Here is a 19,755-nt window from a genome sequence, read left to right on the forward strand (position 1 = left end):
GGCCCAAGGAAACCCAAAGGGTGGGGCTGGCCCCCCGTGTCCCACCCTGTCATCACACGACCCTGAGTATGTCTGTGGAGGGTGATTTGGAGTTCAGGGCTTGCACATGAGCAGGGTGAGGGTTGTGTCCTAAATGGCAGTGTTTAGCCAGTAGGAAGATTTTTTGCCAATAAGTCAAAGACTTTCCAAATGGTTCTCTTTTCTTAAGTAAGCCAGTAGACTATATTTACTAAGCATCCTTTGTGATCAGAGAACATATGACTCACTGGGGATAAAATGTTTCCTGCTGTTTAGTTCCTACCTTGAATGACGGGTCAGTGAGGCTAAAATGAAAATTATGTAAGGATGCTTACAAATGATACTAATTCAAGTGACGAGAAGGCTATGTATTTGTGCCTATTATATATACATATACATATTATATGTATGATATGTCTTTTAGTAAATGAGTGGGTGTATCAAATGTATTTTTTATTATTTGAATTCAAGGGAGTGATAGATATTTTTTTCTATGTCTGCATTATTCTTATTTCCTGAAATGAGTCCAAATCATTTTATAAAAGAACTGCAATGAAGTATGTTTATGGGGCTTGCTCCACAAACAAAAAACAAACTTCCATGGAGTGAAATTTGGAGGAGGGACTGAGGATAAAGAATAACAGCAGTTAGTTCAAACCTATAGCACACAGAAAACAAGCCAATGACTCTGAATTTTGTTTGCTATTTAGAGGTCAGTTTAGGGGTTTGGGGAGGGTGGAGTGCCTGGCGCACAGTAGGTTGGCATTGTACATGCTCACTGGGCATGAGGTGGAAGCCCAGCATGTGGTATGATAGCCTGGCTGTCAGATGGTAGGTGTGGAGATAAACGCTAAAGAGAGAGAATACAGACAGGTAGGGAAGCCCACACTTACAGACTCAGTGAGGGATTTGCCAGGTTTGGCTTTTATAAACCAAGTCCACATTCTTGTTTTTGGTCTTGAAAGTCTATTAACTTCCCAAGAGTGTCCAAAGATTTAGGAATGACTTTAGTTTATCCTGAAATTATAAATCTGTGTGTGGGTCTGTCATAAATATGCACACTAGAATAATAACAAATGTTAACTTGCTCCATGAAAGGTTTATTTTACTTTTGAGAGCACTGTCAACATTTGGCCCTTACGCATATTCACATCTCTAAGGAGGGAAATAAAAGAGAAGGAAGGACACTTGCCAGGTTTTGGGGACACATCATGGTGTTGAACATACACACTGATATTTATGTGAATTCTTGCTGGAATAGTAAAATTGTAAGTAAAATGTAGTCATTGGGTTATCTTTAAAACAGGCCAAAATTTCAGAATGAATGGGAAGTGTTCTGATGTCTTATTTTCACTCCTTAATAAAAGTATATTTAGTGACTTAACCATTAAGGATCTCTTTTGAAAAGTAAATTATCTGTTGCTAGATTTTCATCTTTCAATACATCAGAGAGAATTAGCGTTCAGTGATTTTTTGGAACTGATTTAGTCATTGATTTTCAATCTGCCTAAGTATTTGTCCCATTATATGTTTCTGATGGAAATAACCTCCTGGTACTCTTTTGGCTCAGAATACATGGTTTTCTCTGTCCTGCAGGAAAAGCTTTATAGTGAAAACACTAGATTGTAGGTTTTGTGACTATAAATTTTTTTAATTATTATTTTTAAAAGGAGAGCTAGCAGACCATTTGTGAGGTTTATATTGAACTTCGGCCAAAAATGAACAGCTGTCTTGTGCTTAAAATGGTGGTGTCATACTTCCTCGAGGCCAGCAGTGAGCTTGGAAAACAAAATCTCAAACTGTCCCAACCTTTGATGGCTCTCTGTCAAAGCAGAGTTGTAATTTCTCTGCCTTCTAGGATGGGGATGTCTGGCGATTGGATGTGTTTAATTTTAGGCACAGGAAAGGGGAAATACTGGGAGAATTTCATGAACCCTTTTGAAGGGTTCCAGGTTGGCCAGGAACAGATTTTTTTTTCTTATCGGTGGGCCAGGAGCCCAGGCCTCCTGCTGTCTCCTCATGTCCTTCCAGAGGCTCCAGTTAACTGCAGGACTCCTGGGGGTGGTTTGATCTCCCCATCTGTACCGTCTTGGGGTGTCTTGGCTGAAAACAATTCTCCAGTCTTGTAAAGAAACTTATTTCTCTAATCTGTGTTCCAGTGAAATTTGTAGTATGTGATGGATTAACTTAATTTAACAAATGTTTGTGTTGCAAAAGAGTTGGCCTCTTTGTAAAGGGAAAAAAAAAAAGGCAGGTTTTTCAATGCCCTCATATACTCAGCTGAGGCAGAATAAGTTATCATTGGGCCTCCTGTTGTAAAGGAACAGCCAGAAAAGATTCTTGGAAGATATGTCATTGCTGTGATCTCTACAGAAACATATTACTCAGACTGATAAGAAATCAATGGACCAGGTAAGTTCAAAAAGTGACTACTTGTATAGATGGTGCTTTGAGTAAGAACAGAAAAACATTTGATACTTTATTCAAAATCTGAGAATAAGTCCTGAGATGGAATCTAAGACTTGAAAAGGTCTGAGGAGAGTGGGACCAGCCAGCAGCTGTGTGCACAGTTAAACCAGAGGAGCACAGATGCCTTTGCACTTGGCTTGTGAACGTACTCTATGCTGTGGTGTGGTGTGTATACTTTAAGATGAGTTTGGTGTTAACTTCTGGTGTTATCAGTTATGTTTTTATGATAATTCTGGTATAAAAATTAGCACTTATATAGTACTTAGAGTTTGGAAAACACCTTCTCATATATTCCCTCATTAGAAGTTAACTGCGATCCCATCAGATAAGCAAGTCAAACATATTACCTATTAGAGAATGCAATGTGTCACAGGTGAATTTTGCCAAGTCCAAATTATGCCTACACTCTTGTCTGCTATACTTCTCCAAAGTCATCCCAATGACATTGGGACAGTTCCTACTGGCTTGCTCCACACCTCCATCTCCTTAGCCTTGATGGGAACATCCCAAGGATGCTTTGATTTGGATGGCAAGTGAGACAGTTCCCTTGGGGGTGAAAATGTATCTATCAGTCCCTGGTACATTGACTCTCAAGACCTTCCTGTGGAAAACGTTTGTTGCTCTATTGATCAAACATTGACTTATTGATCACACATTGATTTATTAGCAGCTTTTCTAGAGGAGAGGTTTGTAGGGGAAGAAAGACTAGAATAAATTTATACAGAAGTATTTGTACTTATTCACAGTATTATATTTGTCCATTTACTTCACTGTTTTCTCCTGCATCTCATACACAGTAAGCTGTCTTCCCACCTGGAGTGTAAAGGCTGCTCTCAATAACTTTTGACCTTCCCTATTCATGTATTTAGTATCATCGTAGCATGTTGCTTATCATAACATATACTCATGACCTTTACTTCTATGGCACCTTTAGGTTACTAGTGCAATTCTGAGGACTTTGAAGAATATCCTGTCCATCTATATTTCTTATTTGGCTAAAGACATACTTTTCCTGGTTGTAATTGATTTTGTATACTTAGAAGTCAAAGACCATCTCCTGAGAGCCAGACATAAATTTTAACAGGGGAACACATTTAGCATCTGAAAAATGGCCGTTTGGTACATGAATTGACCCCACTTGATTCTGCTAGTTTTGAAATGCTGTGTGTTCTTCCATATGTTTTGGTCATTGCATTGCTTGGTAGTTATAGTCTGCCTTCTGTGTATATGATGACTTTTCCATGTTCTCTCATGGTGCATTTAAAATAAGAAATAATTACCAAATTTAAAATTTATTATTCCTGGTATGAGCAATACTACAGCTTACTACTCTGTTTGCAAACAGGCAAATTTATTTATTTTATTTTATTTTTTATTTTGTTTAGTTATTTTTCATGTACAGTTTTCTGTCTATTTCTCCCATCCCAGCCCACCCCGCCCCGTGCTCCCCAACGCCCTCCCATTTCCACCCCCTTTAGTTCTTGTCCCTGTGTCCTTCATACTTGTTCCTCCAAATCCCTCCCCATTTTTCTCCTTAAATTTCCTTCCCTTTCCCCTCTGGTCACTGTCCCCTTGTTCTCTATTTCACTGTCTTTGTTTTTATTCTGCTTGCTTGTTTGTTTTGTTGTTTAGCTTCCTGTTAAAGGTGAGGTCATATGGTATTTGTTTTTCAACACCTGGCCTATTTCACTCAGCATAATGCTTTCCAGTTCCATCCATGTTGTTGCAAAGGGTAGTAGCTCCTTCTTTCTCTCTGCTGCATAGAATTCCATTGTGTAAATGTACCACAATTTTTTGATCCATTCATTTACTGACGGGCACCTAGGTTGCTTCCAACTCTTGGCTATTGTAAATTGTGCTGCTATGAACATTGTGGTGCGTAGGTTCTTTGAAATTGATGTTTTAGGATTCTTAGGGTATTAGGATTCTTAGGATTCTTAGGATATTAGAATTCTTAGGATATTTAGGATTCTTAGGATATAATCCTAGCAGTGGATCCAATTGCTGGATCAAAAGGCAGGTCGATTTTTATTTTTCTGAGAAAATTCCATACTGTTTTCCATAATGGTTGTACCAGTCTGCAATCCCACCAACAGTTAACTAAGGTCCCCTTTTCCCCACACCCTCTCCAACATTTGTTGTTTGTTGCTTTGTTTATGATAGCTATCCTGACCAGTGTAAAGTGGTATCTCATTGTGGTTTTAATTTGCATCTCTCTGATAGCTAACAATATTTGAGCATCTTTTCATGTGTCTCTGGATATTCTGTATGTCCTCCTTGAAGAAGTGTCTGTTCAAGTCCTTTTCACATTTTTTAATTGGGTTGGTTGTCTTCTTAGAGTGGAGTTGTGTAAGTTCTTTGTATATTTTGGAGATTAAACCTTTGTCTGAGGTATCATTGGCAAATATGTTTTCCCATACAGTTAGTTGTCTTTTTAATTTAATACTGTTTTCTTTAGCCATGCAGAAGCTTTTTATTTTGACAAGATCCCATTTGTTTATTCTTTCCTTTATATTCCTTGCTCTAGGGGGACATATCAGTAAAAATGTTGCTGCATGAAATATCTGAGATTTTCTTGCCAATGTTCTCCTCTAGGACTTTAATGGTGTCATGGCTTATATTTAAGTCTTTTATCCACCTTAAATTAATTTTGGTGTATGGTGCAAGTCTGTGTTCAAGTTTCATTTTTTTGCATGTAGCTGTTCAGTTCTCCCAACACCATTTGTTGAAGAGGCTATCTTTACTCCATTTGATGTTACTGCCCCCTTTGTCAAATATTAATTGACTGTAGAGAGTTGGGTTGATTTCTGGGCTCTCTGTTCTGTCCCATTGGTCTATGTGCTTGTTTTTATGCCAGTACCAGGCTATTTTGATTACAGTGGCCTTGTAATAGAGTTTGATATCAGGTATTGTGATCTCTCCTACTTTGTTCTTCTTTCTCAAAAGTGCAGCTGCTGTTCAGGGTCGTTTATGGTTCCATATAAATTTTTGAAGTGTTTGTTCTATGTCTGTGAAATATGCCATTGGTACTTTAATAGGTATTGCATTGAATGTGTAAATTACTTTGGGTAGTATGGACATTTTGATGATGTTAATTCTTCCAATCCATGAACAAGGTATATGTTTCCATTTGTTTCTGTCTTCCCTGATTTCTTTCTTCAGTGCTGTGTAGTTTTCTGCATACAGGTCTTTTACCTCCTTAGTTAGGTTTATTCCCAGATATTTTATTTTTGTTTTTGCTATATGAAATGGGATTTTTTCCTTGATTTCTGCTTCTGCTGATTCATTGTTGGTATACAAACATGCCTTCGATTTCTGGATATTGACTTTGTAACCTGCTGTTTTGCTAAATGCACTAATTAGTTTAAGCAGTTTTTTTATAGAGTCTATAGGATTTCCCATGTGTACTATCATGTCATCTGCAAACAGTGACAGTTTTGTTTCCTCCTTTCCTATTTAGATGCCTTTTATTTCCTTTCCTTGCCTGATCGCTGCGGCTAAAACTTTCAAAACTATATTGAATAGAAGTGGTGAAAGTGGACAACCTTGTCTTGTTCCTGATCTTAGTGGAAAAGCTTTTAGTTTTTGCCCATTGAGTATGATGTTGGCTATAGGTCTCTCATATATGGCCTTTATTATATTCAGGAATGCTCCCTCTATTCCCAGTTTGCTGAGTGTTTTTATCATAAATGGGTGTTGTACCTTATCAAAAGCTTTTTCTGTGTTTATTGATATGATCATGTGGTTTTTGTCTTTGCTTTTGTTTATGTGATGTATTACATTTACTGATTTGCGAATGTTGAACCATCCTTGCATCCCTGGGATGAATCCCACTTGGTCATGGTGTATGATCTTTTTGATATATTGTTGGATGCGATTTGGCAATATTTTGTTGAGGATTTTAGCATCGATGTTCATCAGTGATATTGGCCTGAATTTCGCTTTCTTTGTGTCTCTATCTGGTTTTGGAATTAGGATGATGCTGGCTTCATAAAAAGAATTTGAGAGTTTTCCATCCTCCTGGATTATTTGGATAGTCTGTGAAGAATAGGTGTTAGCACTTCCTTAAATGCTTTGTAGAATTCTCCTGTGAAACCTTCTGGTCCAGGGCTTTTGTGTGATGGGAGTTTTTTGATTACTGCTTCAATTTCTTTTGCTGTTATTGGTGTGTTCAGATTTTCTGCTTCTTTTTCATTGAGTTTTGGTAGATTATATTTTTCTAGAAATGTGTTCATTTCCCCTAGGTTTTCAAATTTCTTGGCGTACAGTTCTTCACAGTATTTTCTTACAATCCCTTCTATTTCTGTGGTATCAGTTGTAATCTCTCCTCTTTCATTTCTGATTGTGTTTATTTGAGTCCTCTCTCTTTTTTTCTTGATGAGCCTGCTTAAAGGCTTGTCTATTTTGTTTATCTTTTCAAAGAATCAACTCCTGGATTCATTTATTTTTAGGATTGTGCTTTTAGTCTCTATGTCATTTAGTTCTGCTCTAACCTTGGTTATTTCCTTCCTTCTGCTTGCTCTGGGCTGTCTTTGTTATTGTTCCTCGAGCTCTTGCAGGTGTAGGGTTAGGTTTTTTGTTTGAAATGTTTCTATCTTCTTGAGGTAGCCCTATATTGCTATAAACTTCCCTCTGAGGACTGCCTTCACCTGTGTCCCATAAGTTTTGGGTTGTTATGAGATTGTTTTCATTTGTTTCCAGAAACGTTTTGATTTCTTCCCTAATTTCATTCTTGACCCATTCATTGTTTAATAGCATACCATTCAGTCTCCATGATTTTGGGTGCTTTGGGTTTTTTCCTTTGGGGTTGGTTTCCAATTTCAGTTCCTTGTGGTCAGAGAAGATGCTTGGTATGATTTCAATTTTCTTGAATTTGTTGAGGCTCGTTTTGTGTCCTATCATGTGGTCTATCTTTGAAAATGTTCCCTGCACATTTGAAAAGAATGTGTATTTAGCTTCTTTGGGATGAAGTGTTCTATGTATATCAGTTAAGTCCATTTCATCTAGGGTGTTGTTTAATGCTGCAATATCTTTGTTGATATTTTGTTTGGAAGATCTGTCCATTTTTTGGTAGTGGGATGTTAAAATCCCGTACTATAATTGTGTTGCTGTCAATATCTTTCTTGAAGTCCTCTAAGATTTTCTTGATATATTTGGGTGCTCCTGTGTTGGGTGCATATATATTTACAATGTTTATGTCTTCTTGGTGGATTCTTTCCTTGGGTATTATGAAGTGACCTTCTGGGTCTCTCTTTATGGCCCTCGTTTTGAAGTCTATTTTGTCTGATATGAGAATTGCTACCCCAGGTTTTTTTTCTTGTCCGTTTGCTTGGAAAACTTGTTTCCAGCCTTTCACTTTTAGTCTGTGATGGTCTTTTGTCCTGAGGTGAGTCTCTTGTAGGCAGCATATGTGAGGGTCATGCTTTCTTATCCATTCAGCTATTCTGTGTCTTTTGATTGGAGCATTTAATCCATTTACCTTTAAGGTTATTATTGATAGGTACTTATTCATTGCCATTTTTTGTACCTGTGTTCCTTTCTGTCTCTCACTTTTCCTTCCTTTTCTTAAAGCAGTCCTTTTAGTATTTCTTGTAGGACTGGTTTGGTGGAAGCATATTCTTTTAGACTTCTTTTGTCTGGGAAGCTCTTTATTTGGCCTTCTATCTTGATTGAGAGCCTTGCTGGGTAAAGTAGCCTTGGTTGTAGGCCTCTGGTTCTCATTACTTGGAATATTTCTTGCCATTCTCTTCTTGCTTGTAGTGTTTCCATTGAGAAGTCAGTAGCTAACCTTATTGGGGCTCCCTTGTATATTACTTCTTTTTTCTCCCTTGCTGCCTTTAAGATTCTCTCTTTGTCTTGGAATTTTGCCATTTTAATGATGATGTGTCTTGAAGTGGGCCTCCTTGGGTTCCTCTTGATTGGGACTCTGTGTGATTCCTGGATTTGTGTGACTTTTTCTCTCATCGAATTAGGGAAATTTTCTCCAATTACTCTTTCAAATATGTTTTCTATCCCTTGTTCTTCTTCTTCACCTTCTGGTATTCCTATTATTCGGATATTATTACGTTTCATATTGTCTTGCATTTCTCTTAATCCCTTTTCATTCTTTCTGAGCTTCTTTTCATTTTCCTGCTCTTTCTGTGAGACGCTTTCTACTTTGCCCTCCAACTCGCTAATCCAATCATCCGCCTCGCAATTCTACTTTTGAAACTTTCTACTGTGTTCTTCAATTCGGAAATTGTGTTCTTCATTTCCTCTTGTCCCTTGCTGATAGTTTCTATTTCCTTTTTCATGTTGATATAGTTTGCGGTGAGATCATTGTAGCTCCCCTGTAGTTTTTGGTAGCTCATTGTGAGCTCTTTGAACTTTGTGATAACCAGTGCTTTGAATTCACTGTCTGATAGTTGATTAGCCTCTATTTCATCTAACATTCTTTCTGAAGCTTCTGCTTTTTCTTTTATTTGGGGATTGTTTCTTTGTCTTCCCATTGTTTGTGAGACTCTTCTTGTTAGCCTCAGCTTCTAAAATTGATGTGTTCTGACTCCCTGGGTTTATGTTGTGAACCTCTGTGGAATAATACCTGTGAATTTCAGTGGTGCAGACTCCTTCAGGTATCTTGATGTTCTCCGTTTCCACCTACTCCTTTTATTGTGTGTGTGTAATCAGTTGGAGGGGGAGGCAAAATGGTTTATGACAGCAGAAGAGTATTTTATGATATTTACAGTCATAGCCAGCAGAGAGGAGATAGGCGATCTTTAGGCTATATATAGTGTTAACTGTATTCTTCAGCCCAACTTGCCACTTTTACGAAAGGATGGACAAAAGATAAGCCTCATGTTGGGGAGGGAAGACTTGTTAGTTGGAAGTAGAAAGCAGTGAGGTTGCAGATGGTCAGATTTTGAGTTAAGGTGAGTGTAAGGAACAGTAAATAGGTGTAGTGTGTGAGCAAATAAAGTTAATCACTACAGTAATAGAATTTAGGGGCCTGTACAATGGGCTAAGATCCAGGAGATGTGTTGTGAAGTATTTACTGTTGTATAGATCAGGTATTATTTACACTAATATTAGAGCAGCACTCATATAACAAACTCTATGTGATCTGTCTGAGTAGGGGTATAGAGCTTTAGGTAGTGTGCTAAAGGAAAACAAGTGGCATGGAGTATAGAGGATTAGCAAAGCACTGTGGAGGAAAGAACAGGGTGAGCCTGTCTAATAATACAATATAACCACTCAAGACTAAGGAGCCTATACAGAAAGAGGAGGAATACAGAGATACTATTAAAACATAAAAGAAGTGAGAATAATGAAAAAATATGCAACACCTCGTGGTTTCTCTGTTATAGGAAAGTGAAATTTGTCTCTCTGTATACTGTTGAGATGCCCCCTCTTTGGGCCCCACTCTGTTTTTTTCACAGTTCCCAGTTGTTTGTGTCTCTTGTGGGTAAAAGAAAATGAAACAACAAACAAACAAACAAACAAACAAAAAGGCAGGAGAAGGGAGGCAAAAGTGATGAGTTTGAGAGGAAAGGAAGAAGGACTAAAACAGAGAAAAAGAAAGGAGAGGAACAAAGTATAGAAAGATAAAGCAATAATAAAATTTAAAAATATATAAGATTACTAAACAAATGCAAAAAAAAGTTACTTAAAAAAAGGGAAAAAAGAAAAACAATAACAATAACAACAACAGAAAAACCCTTTCCTTGTTGGTTTCAAACTGTCCAGACTGGTTTTTCTGGTTGCAGCAGGATCTCTCTGTGGGCTTGGATGCCAGCACAAGTGCCAGCCAGGCTACCAGACTGGGGTGTGGGCACCCGCACACTCGCCAAGCTGCTTGGGTCCCACGGGTTCTGGTAGGGTCCTTCCCAGTCCTGTGGCGGGGACTCAGAGGCTTCTGCACCTGTGCGCACCGGCCAGGCTGTCTGGGACCCGAGAAACAGGCAAGGTGCCTCCCAGACCTGTGGCGGGGACCCTGTGCACACCTGCCTGGCTGCCTGGGGCCCAAGAATCCTGCAGGGCGCTTCCCAGTCCCGTGGCAGGGACTCAAATGCCTCTGCTTTCCCCCTGGCTCCCCGCAAGGCTGGGTGGGAAGCAAGCCAAGCTGCCCTGGCAGGAGAACACCTCAGTCCACTTTCAAAAAAAAAAACAACTCTCCAGCCAGCCTACCTCTCAGCCCAGCCCAGTCCCCAGCCAGACCAGCGAGGACAGTGCGTTTCTCAATTCTCCCAGGCTTGCGACCACAGAGTCTGCAGTTGAACATGGACCTCTGTCTTTGTAACCCTCCCTGATAATGCAAGCAGGCAAGCAAACAGGTTTCTGCCCAGTGTTGTCCAGCTTTGCTTATACGTGGAGAGGGGGAGCTGCTGGCCCATGGTAGTGGCCACTGGGGCCGCTGGGTGCCCAGGCTCCTGTGGCAGACACCTCTGGTGCTGGTCTCAGACTGATGGCTCTGGACCCTGACCGTAGAAGCGGCACTGGGGCCTCCTGGCAGGGGGCTCTGGCCCCCTCCACCGCTTTGTCTTTACTCCAGTCCCTGAGACCCCACTGACCTGCCGCTCTCTGATGTTTCAGTGTCCGTCACAATCTCTGTTCTTTTAATTTCACAAATGCTGGATAACTGATGGTTTAGTGCGCTGCTTCTCTATAGATTTGCCAGGATTTTCACCCACGAGTAGGGGAGCTAGAATCCGCCCTGTCCTACTCCGTCGCCATCTTCCTTTTTTCTCCCAAATTTATTTATTTTTAATTGCATATATATTTTTTGAGTTTGGTTACTACAGGCAGGGGAAAAGTAGGTTTATAGTTTAAGTGAGCAAAACACAGTTTATTCTTGTACTATTATTTATTAATCATTGTATTATTTCCCATGTGAGCAATTGTTAACCTACATTTTCCCTGGTCTGTATGTCTTATCCTAACTTCAGAATCCTTAGGATGTGAATACACATACATCTGTGAATCAACGACACATGGCAATGCTGGTGTAGAGCTGGTCTTTAAAGTGAAAGGTTTCCCTAGGATAGCCCCAAAGCCATGCTGTGGAGTCCCAGGAAAAATCTCACACTGCACTATGGCTTAAACGAAATTTTAGACAAAATTCACCAATTCTCACCTATTTTACAGATAGAGTATAATTGTTCCACGAGAGAAAATAACTGTTAAAGGGCAAATATACATTTCCCCAAAACGTTATTTGATATGATATTCTGAACCACTCACAGGTAGGAACCACAAGAGTAAGTGAAGAAAAGGAATAGAGATGGATTCTGGTTGGGTCATGGTTGAGTCATGGAAGGGATGCCCACAAGGCAATGGGATATGGCAGTGCTTAGCTCAGCAGAATGAACTAAACTATAGTAGTAGATGTTTGAAGTCCTATGTGAGATATTAAAGTTGATTAGCTATCCCAGCTGTGTAATATAGAAAAACCTAATTGACCCAGTACAGTTTGTTGAAAATAGTTTTCATTTTTATTATACTTTTGTGGCATCTTTGTCCTAAATCAGGTGAAAACATATGTATGAGTCTGTTTCTGGGATCTTTATTTTGTTCCATTTGTTAAATTTTCTCTTCGTCCACCAATACTATACCCTTAATTCTTTGTGTTCTTAAAGAAGGCTTGATGTCTATGTATAAGTTTTCTAACTCTATTCCTTGAGATTTTCTTGGCTATATATGGACCTTTGCATTTTCATATAATTGTAAAATAGACATTTCAATGTCCACAAAGGAAAACTGATGGGCTTCTGACTGGAATTGCATTAAATCTAGAAATTAATTTGGGAGGAATTATGAATTGACTTTTATCAATATTGAGCATTCCAATCCAAGAATATGGTATTTATTTAGGTTTTGTTTAATTTCTCTGAATAATATTTTGTCATTTTTTGTGTCTTGAATATTTTCATTAGAATTACTTCAGGTATTTAAGTTTATGATACTGTAAATGGTATTATTAGCTTTTAAATATTTCAATGCCTAATTGTTTATCGCTTACATTTAGAAATACAGTTGAATTTGTATATTGTTATATTATCTAGCAACCTTGCAAATTCACATATAAATTCTAATATTTTTTTCTGTGCACTAGTTTGGAGATTATAAATATAAACACACCATCTACAAACATCAATTTTATTTCTTCCTTTGTAATTCTTATATTTTTTGTTTTTTTCTTTCTTGTTTTGTTGTGCTAGCTGGACTTCTGGTACAATGCTGAATTCCACCTAGATTTCTAATCTCAGATTGGAAATCCCTGTCATATTTCTAAACTAATGGGGGATAGAGGGAAGAATTAATAATTTACCATTAAGGATGATGGCTGCTCTAAATGTTCCTTTTTAAAATTATTTTATTGTTGCTCAATTACATTTGTCCGTATTTTCTCCCCACCCCTCCTCCTCACCCCCTCCAAACCCACTAAATGTTTTTGTAAATATTCTTTATTTGATTAAGGAAACTATTCTCTATTCCTAGTTTACTATGAGTTTTTTAAAATTAGAAATTGGTGTAAAATTTTATCAAAATATTTTGCTGAATTTTTGAAGATAATATGATTTTTCTCCTTTGTAGTGTTAATGTGATATACTACATTAAAGATTTTCAGATGTTAAGCCACTTCACATCCCTAGAACAGGCCCAACTTGTGTTTTGTAATCCTCTTTATATAAAACTAGATGAAAAAAATCATGTCTGATAACTCTATTATTTGGATCACCTATAGATCTATTTCCATCATCTGTTTGTTCCCTTGATTTTTCCTCATTTTTTTCCTGGAATGTCTGATAATTTTTAAAATTAAATTCTTGACATTATTTATGAAAAATAGTTCTAGATACTGTTATCTTCTCCCAAACTGGATTTTATTTTCTTCCAGAAAGCAGACAAAATGCAAACAGATTACCTTGTTCTTTTTGTTCCAGATGAGGCTGGGTTTCAGGATGTGTTAAGGCTCATCTCTCCATGGTTTTCCCTTTCTCCTAGAGGTCAGCCCTTTAGGGGTCTCAGCTGAAGATCTGGGATGTTTACCAGAGCCCATTTTCCTTAGTGGGCTCTGAACTCTCATTTTAACTCCCCAGCATTGTAAGACTGCCCAAAAGTCTGCTTTGCTTTTTATCCTCTAAGCAGTTTCTTTCTGCTTGTTTTCTCAGCTTCTTATTCCATGCATATATAGCTTAATATTTGGCAAAATATTCGAGTTCAAGGCAGCCAGAACTCGAAGAGTCAAGATCCTGGAGGAAGCGAACCCAAACTTCTATGAGATCACTCTTATGAGCTCACTTCTATGCAGCCCCTTTCCTTTGGGGCCTTAGACATTCAAGTCCTAGCTACCTTAAACTCTAGTGATCCCCAGCCACTGACTGCTCCAGTCTCTAGACTGATACTCCTTTCTGTTTGGCATCTGTGCCTCATATAAGGAATTAACAAATGCCTTGAGATGAAAAGCCAATGGCAAATACAGGGCTTACCTTAATGCATTTCCCTTGTTTCTGAGATCTTGAATCATCACATATTAACTGTGAATTTTTGCTGTGAGATAACTTCAAACAGTTTTTTAAAAACTTGCTCATAGTGGGAATGTTAGTTTGATACATTATATACAGAAGCATATATCTCTGAAGTATTATATTTTTATTTGGAAATCTTTATAATGAATTCCCACAAATGTTGATACTTGATTCATTAACCAAATAGTGTAGTTCTGAAAACAAGACGTGAACCCAGTAGTTGATCCAGTCCCAGGATCTAAGAGGATAGTTTTCTTGGAAAAGCATTTTTTACAGACTGATTGCTCTATGAATTCTGTTGCATTTTCAGGGCTGCCTGTTGAACTAGAGAGTGAACTTTATCATCACTGAGATAAAAGGGCGATATCTGAGACTCTTCTGCTTTGAAGAGAAGGGCAAATTTGAGAAAGCCAGGATAGGAGAACACTATTGTACTTTGGTAGAAGAAAATCAAAGCCTTTAATCACCAAGTTCAGCCACACCTGTTTCTCTTTCTGTCTCTGGCTTTCACAGGTATGATCCTCGGGGACTCCTGAAATTTACCACTAACTTGATAATCTCTGGCACACTCAGAGTGGGCCTCAGGCAAGCATTGAACTTTTCAGTATTTGTTCCTTTGCCCCTGAAAAAGGGGTAGATAGCACAACTAACACACAGCTCAGATTATGTAACTAGTTAGTTTTATCTTTTTAGTGCAGTGCATATTATTTATACTTAGAATGATCTACCTGAAATTTAAAAAGTAAAGGCTCAAAAAGCTACCTCATAGGCTGCATACATAGGCTTATTCTTCAACCTATGTATGTTCTGTTCTTTGAAAAGGCACACAGTAGAAAAGAATGTTTCAGAGAAGAATCAAAGTTTTAATAAAGAATTGCATACACTCAAAAGAATGCTAAGTTTGAGGGAGAGGAGCAGTCGGGTGTGGTAGGCAGAGGAAACTATTGTTTGGAAACTGCTTATCCACTTCGTAAACATGAAAGTAAAAAGGAGATAAATTTTTATTTCTAGAAACTATGCCTTCTGTATTTTTTGCTCGCAGAAATGGATTGATTTGGTGTAGGCACCTCCTTACCAGTATGGCCAGCTCTGTGGAAGGCAGGCCATGGTAGCAGTTAAACTTATTTTGTGAAACATGTTTTTTTTTAAAAAAATAAATCACAAATTAACAGTATTTTGCTGCTCTATTTCCCCATATTGGACAGGGGTATGGAAATGTAGGATTGGTGATGAAAACTAAAAATGTGAGATTTGCATGCATGTGTAAAAAGTGGCAGTACCCCTTGTTCAATCTGTGCCTGGTCACTACGGCATGTTGGAGTGTACCCTAGTGTTTGGGAACATTATTTTGTTTATGTGGCCAAAGAGAAAAAGTTAGGTAGCCATGAATTTATATAAAATAATCTTCTACCTTCCTCTTTCTCTCTGTCTTAGACACATAGAAGCAAGTCTTCTCATACTACTTTGGACTTGGTCTTACCTGTGATTCCAATTATTAGCCTGGGTTGATAACCCCCTGAGGGTAAGACAATCCAACATTTACTTGTGGAGCAGCCCATTCTTGCTTCATACTGTTTAAGGAGAGGGACAATACATATTGAGAGCAGATAGCTTTGAACCTTAAGTCTACAAAGCAGGTGAAGTTAATACCACCCATATTTAAGAGAGAGGGATTATGACCCAATTATTCCACTTCTGGGAATATATCTGAAGAAACCCCAAACACTAATTTAGAAGAATATGTGCACCCCTATGTTCACTGCAATGTTATTTACAATAGCCAAAATTTGGAAGCAGCTTAAGTGTCCATCAGTAGATGAGTGGATAAAACACCGATGGTGCATCTACACAATGGAGTACTACTTGGCCATCAACAAGGAAGGGAATTTTACCTTTTGCAATATCATGAGAATTTTACCTTTTGCAATATCATGGGATCTGGAGAGCATTATGCTAAGTGAAATAAGCCAGTCAGAGAAAGACAGGTACCATATAATTTCACTCATATGTGAAATCTGATGAACAAAATTAATTAATAAAATAGAAACCAACTCATATATAGAGAGCAGACTGACAGCTGTCAGAAGGGAGAGGGATTGCAGGGATGGGTGGAAAAGGTGAAGGGATTAAGGGGAGAAAACTCATAGACACAGACAACAGTATGGTAATTACCAGAGGGAAAGCAGGGTAGGGGAGGTAGAAGAAGGTAAAGGGGTATAAATGGTGATGGAAGGAGCCTTGACTTGGGGTGGTGAAAACACAAAACCATACACAACACAATACACAGATTATAGAATTGTATACCTGAAACCTATATAATTTTATTAACCAATGTCACTCCAATAAATTCAACAAAAAAAGAAAAAAGAAAAGAAGAGAGAGGGAATATGTTGTAGATCAATGGCTCTCAAAGTTCGGTCCTCAGACTAGCAGCATCAGCGTCAACTGTGAACCTGTTAGAAGTGATTTCTCAGGTCCCACCCCAGGAACTCTGGAGAACCTGAGTTCAGACCGAACTGGAGAATCACTGCTCTGATGGCTAAGAGCATATATAATACTTGAATCATGAAAGAAAAATACCATATGATCTCACCTATAAGTGAAACCTAATCAACAAAACAAATAAGCAAGCAAAATATAACCAGAAACGCTGAAGTAAAGAGCAAACTGACAGTAACCAGAGGGAAGGAGAGAGATGGATAATGGGGGGAAAATAGGAGTAGGGTCATCAAGGAACACATATAAAGGACACGTGGACAAAGAGGGTAGGTTTGAGAGTGGGAGGTAGGGATGGGTGGGGCAGGGGGACATGCTAGAGGGGGGATGGAGACAACTGTACTTGAACAACAATAAAAAAAATTCCAGCTCTGCACTCATTGGCTATGTGACTGTGAGCAAACTACTTGACTTCACTGTTTCTCAGTGTCCTTATCTGTCAAAGTGTAATGGTGTTAATACTCTTTATGGTGATTGTGAGGAAAGAACACATGTAAGAGCAGTTAGTACAGTCAGGTAGTAAACACCGTGTAAGGGCTTGCTATGTTAATATTCTCACAACAAAGTGATTTGTGTTGGTTTGTTGGTGATTAAATATCCCTTCCAGAGTTAAGGTGACTGAAACTTGAAACCTCTCTTCATACTATGTTCATCCTTGAGGTAAAATTTGGGTAATATCAAGTGGTATATAATCAATGAGAACTTAGCTAATTATATAATACTAATGTCCATTCATCTATATTACTCAAATCTCTGTGTGTGTAGCACTTCACCCTGAGCTGTAGTGCTATCTTTTCAAATCCTATTTCTTTTCTCTTTTTAGTGGTAAAATTTTAGACATAATCCTTAATATGTATACAGTACATAAGGAAAAATCTAAATCTTTGCCTTACTATCTAATTTTCTAAAATGATTATTTTTTACTTTCATTCCATTTGAAAATTGAATTTTTTATCTCATAAAGTTGGTTCATCAGTGTATGAGTATTGTTTTGTATCTTAGTTTATCATTAAGTCCAGACACATAAATGGTAGAGAAATGTATTATGAAGAAATAAAGAAATAAACCACAAACTCACCTTATCAAATATTTCACAAATCTGCTTGCTTCAGACTCATAAATTTCATTTTATGAAGAACATTTTTCTAGTTAAATGGTTAGTAATAGGCACAATTGTACTTTATCCCAGGCAGTGTGACTTGAATGGGTAGCATTTGTCAGGAAAGGTCAAAACTAGGAGCTCAGATGCCTCTAGACCTTCTTCAGGGGAAAAGGAGAAAAAGACCCACTGTGTTTGCCCTTGGTGCTGCCTGCTTCTCAGCCGGGTGGAGTGCCCCTGACAAGCGGTGGTGCTTTGGAGGCTATGTGATGGGATGGACCACACAGGGGTGACCTTGCCTATAAACACTAACTCTACAAGTCTTTTCAGTGATGTGCTGGTCAGGCAACCTGGTGCTGGTCTAGCACCAGGGTGAATATATGAAAATTTCTAGAAATTTCTTATTAGGCTTATTAATTATAAAGAACTTCATTTTCCCTGGATGATAACAATACAAGGAAACTCATGCTCTTGAGTTAGGATAACATTGAGAATAACACTATTGTACCCTTGAAGATGGAACACATACTCATCATGTAACATGGATCTATGTGTTGGTTGAGAACAAAATAGGCAATAAATTCATTCAAAATGTTATCTCTCTCTTGTTTCAGGATTTTCTTTTATAGCATGCCTGCTTGAGTGTTTGTCATCTCAGTAGGAGGGTCCAAATAATCCAGTCATGGTAGTTATTTTGGCCAGTCCCTGGGGTTTGTTACTGGGCAGTGACTCATACTGTAGATGGTAATAACAGACCTCAGCCCTGCTGCAGTGAGGTTCAGAAGGGAACCCTTGTTTTTTCACATAATGAAATGAAGTGCATCTTATTTGAGGCTATACTTTGAGAGAGTCAATACACTAAGAAGACCATGTATCATTGAAGAAAAGTAAACAAATGTGGTTCAGACAAGAACCATTTCAATGACTTGCCATAAATTGTGTCTCTCAAACACTTGAGTTATTGGAGGCATTGGGGGTCAGCGAGCAAAGCTGTTCCTCAAAACTGTAATTCTTCAAGTTCTTCACATTGGGTGTGTGACTGCATGCCAATGGTGGTCTCGGTCTAGACAGACCATTGTGCCTAGGATGAGGGATAATGCAAGAGTGGGCAGTCCATCTCTGCATGCACCTATCACCCCTTCCTCTCCAGACCCTGATATGAGCACCTGCTCCTGATTTGGGGTCCTGTACCAGCCCCAGGAATCTTCATCCATTTTCTGTAGCCACTTGACATTGGCATTTATGTGCAGTAGATTTTGATCCCTTACCTTAGTCTGAGCTCTTGCTCAGCCTTTCAACCTGTGATCTAGACTGTTTTTTCATATAGGTGGTGGCTAAGAGTACAGGCTCTGATTTTGAGTTCTAATCAGCCCATTTAGTACCTGAGACTGTAATACACTTATTCTCTCCAGGCTCCATGCTATCAGCTGTAGGACTTACTTCTTCAGGCTTCCTAAGGAGTAAAAGAGAGGCTCTGGACATGTGCCCATGTATTGAAAGCACACAGCAAATATTTGTTGTTTCTCTCTCCATTTAGTGCAGTTATTTTAAGTGCATCCTCCACCTCACTTTCCTTCTACAGAACCTGAGCATCCTATAATTAAACTTCTAAATTTGAGACTGCCTGGCTGCCAGGAGCCCAAGTTTTTAATCTTTCTACACTCACCGTTAGACTGGGTTCATGTAGCCTGCAGGCTGTTTGAGCAGTGAGGCCTGGCATTTTCCTTATTATACAGGAAAGTGTGGCAGAGAAAGGAATTCCCAGGGGCCCAGCCTGACTTAGGAGCAGAGTCAAGATAGAAACATGGGCTCCCCATGTCTACTGATGCCCACTAAAACTGAAGATTTCATTTCTTCCACATCATGATTATTAATCCTTCTTATCAACACTCTTCTGGCACACTGACTTCTGGCCAAGATGGCAGCATTGGTAGATACACTTTGCCTCCTCGCAGAACCAAAAGAAGGATAATGACAAATATAAAAATAAACAACAACAACAACAACAAAAAACCATCAGAACTGCCAGAAAATTGAAATGTCTGGAAGTCTGACAACTAAGGAGTTATGGAAGAAATATTCACCCAGACCGGTAGGAGGGACAGAAAGGACATGTGGCAAGGTAGCAGCTGGAAGACTGAGTGGGCAAAGTGGTAGTTGGCAGTCCTC

At 38.6% G+C, this 19,755-nt stretch overlaps 1 protein-coding gene across 1 annotated transcript in view; it reads left to right on the forward strand.

Moving 5' to 3' along the window:
- Positions 1 to 19,755, forward strand: part of BMP6 (bone morphogenetic protein 6) — a 187,230-nt gene that overhangs the window by 144,746 nt on the left and 22,729 nt on the right. The window lies entirely within an intron of this gene.

This window comes from Artibeus jamaicensis, unplaced genomic scaffold (assembly GCF_021234435.1).
Source record: "Artibeus jamaicensis isolate MK-2021 breed Jamaican fruit bat unplaced genomic scaffold, CSHL_Jam_final contig_335, whole genome shotgun sequence".
Classification (NCBI taxonomy): Eukaryota; Metazoa; Chordata; class Mammalia; order Chiroptera; family Phyllostomidae; genus Artibeus; species Artibeus jamaicensis.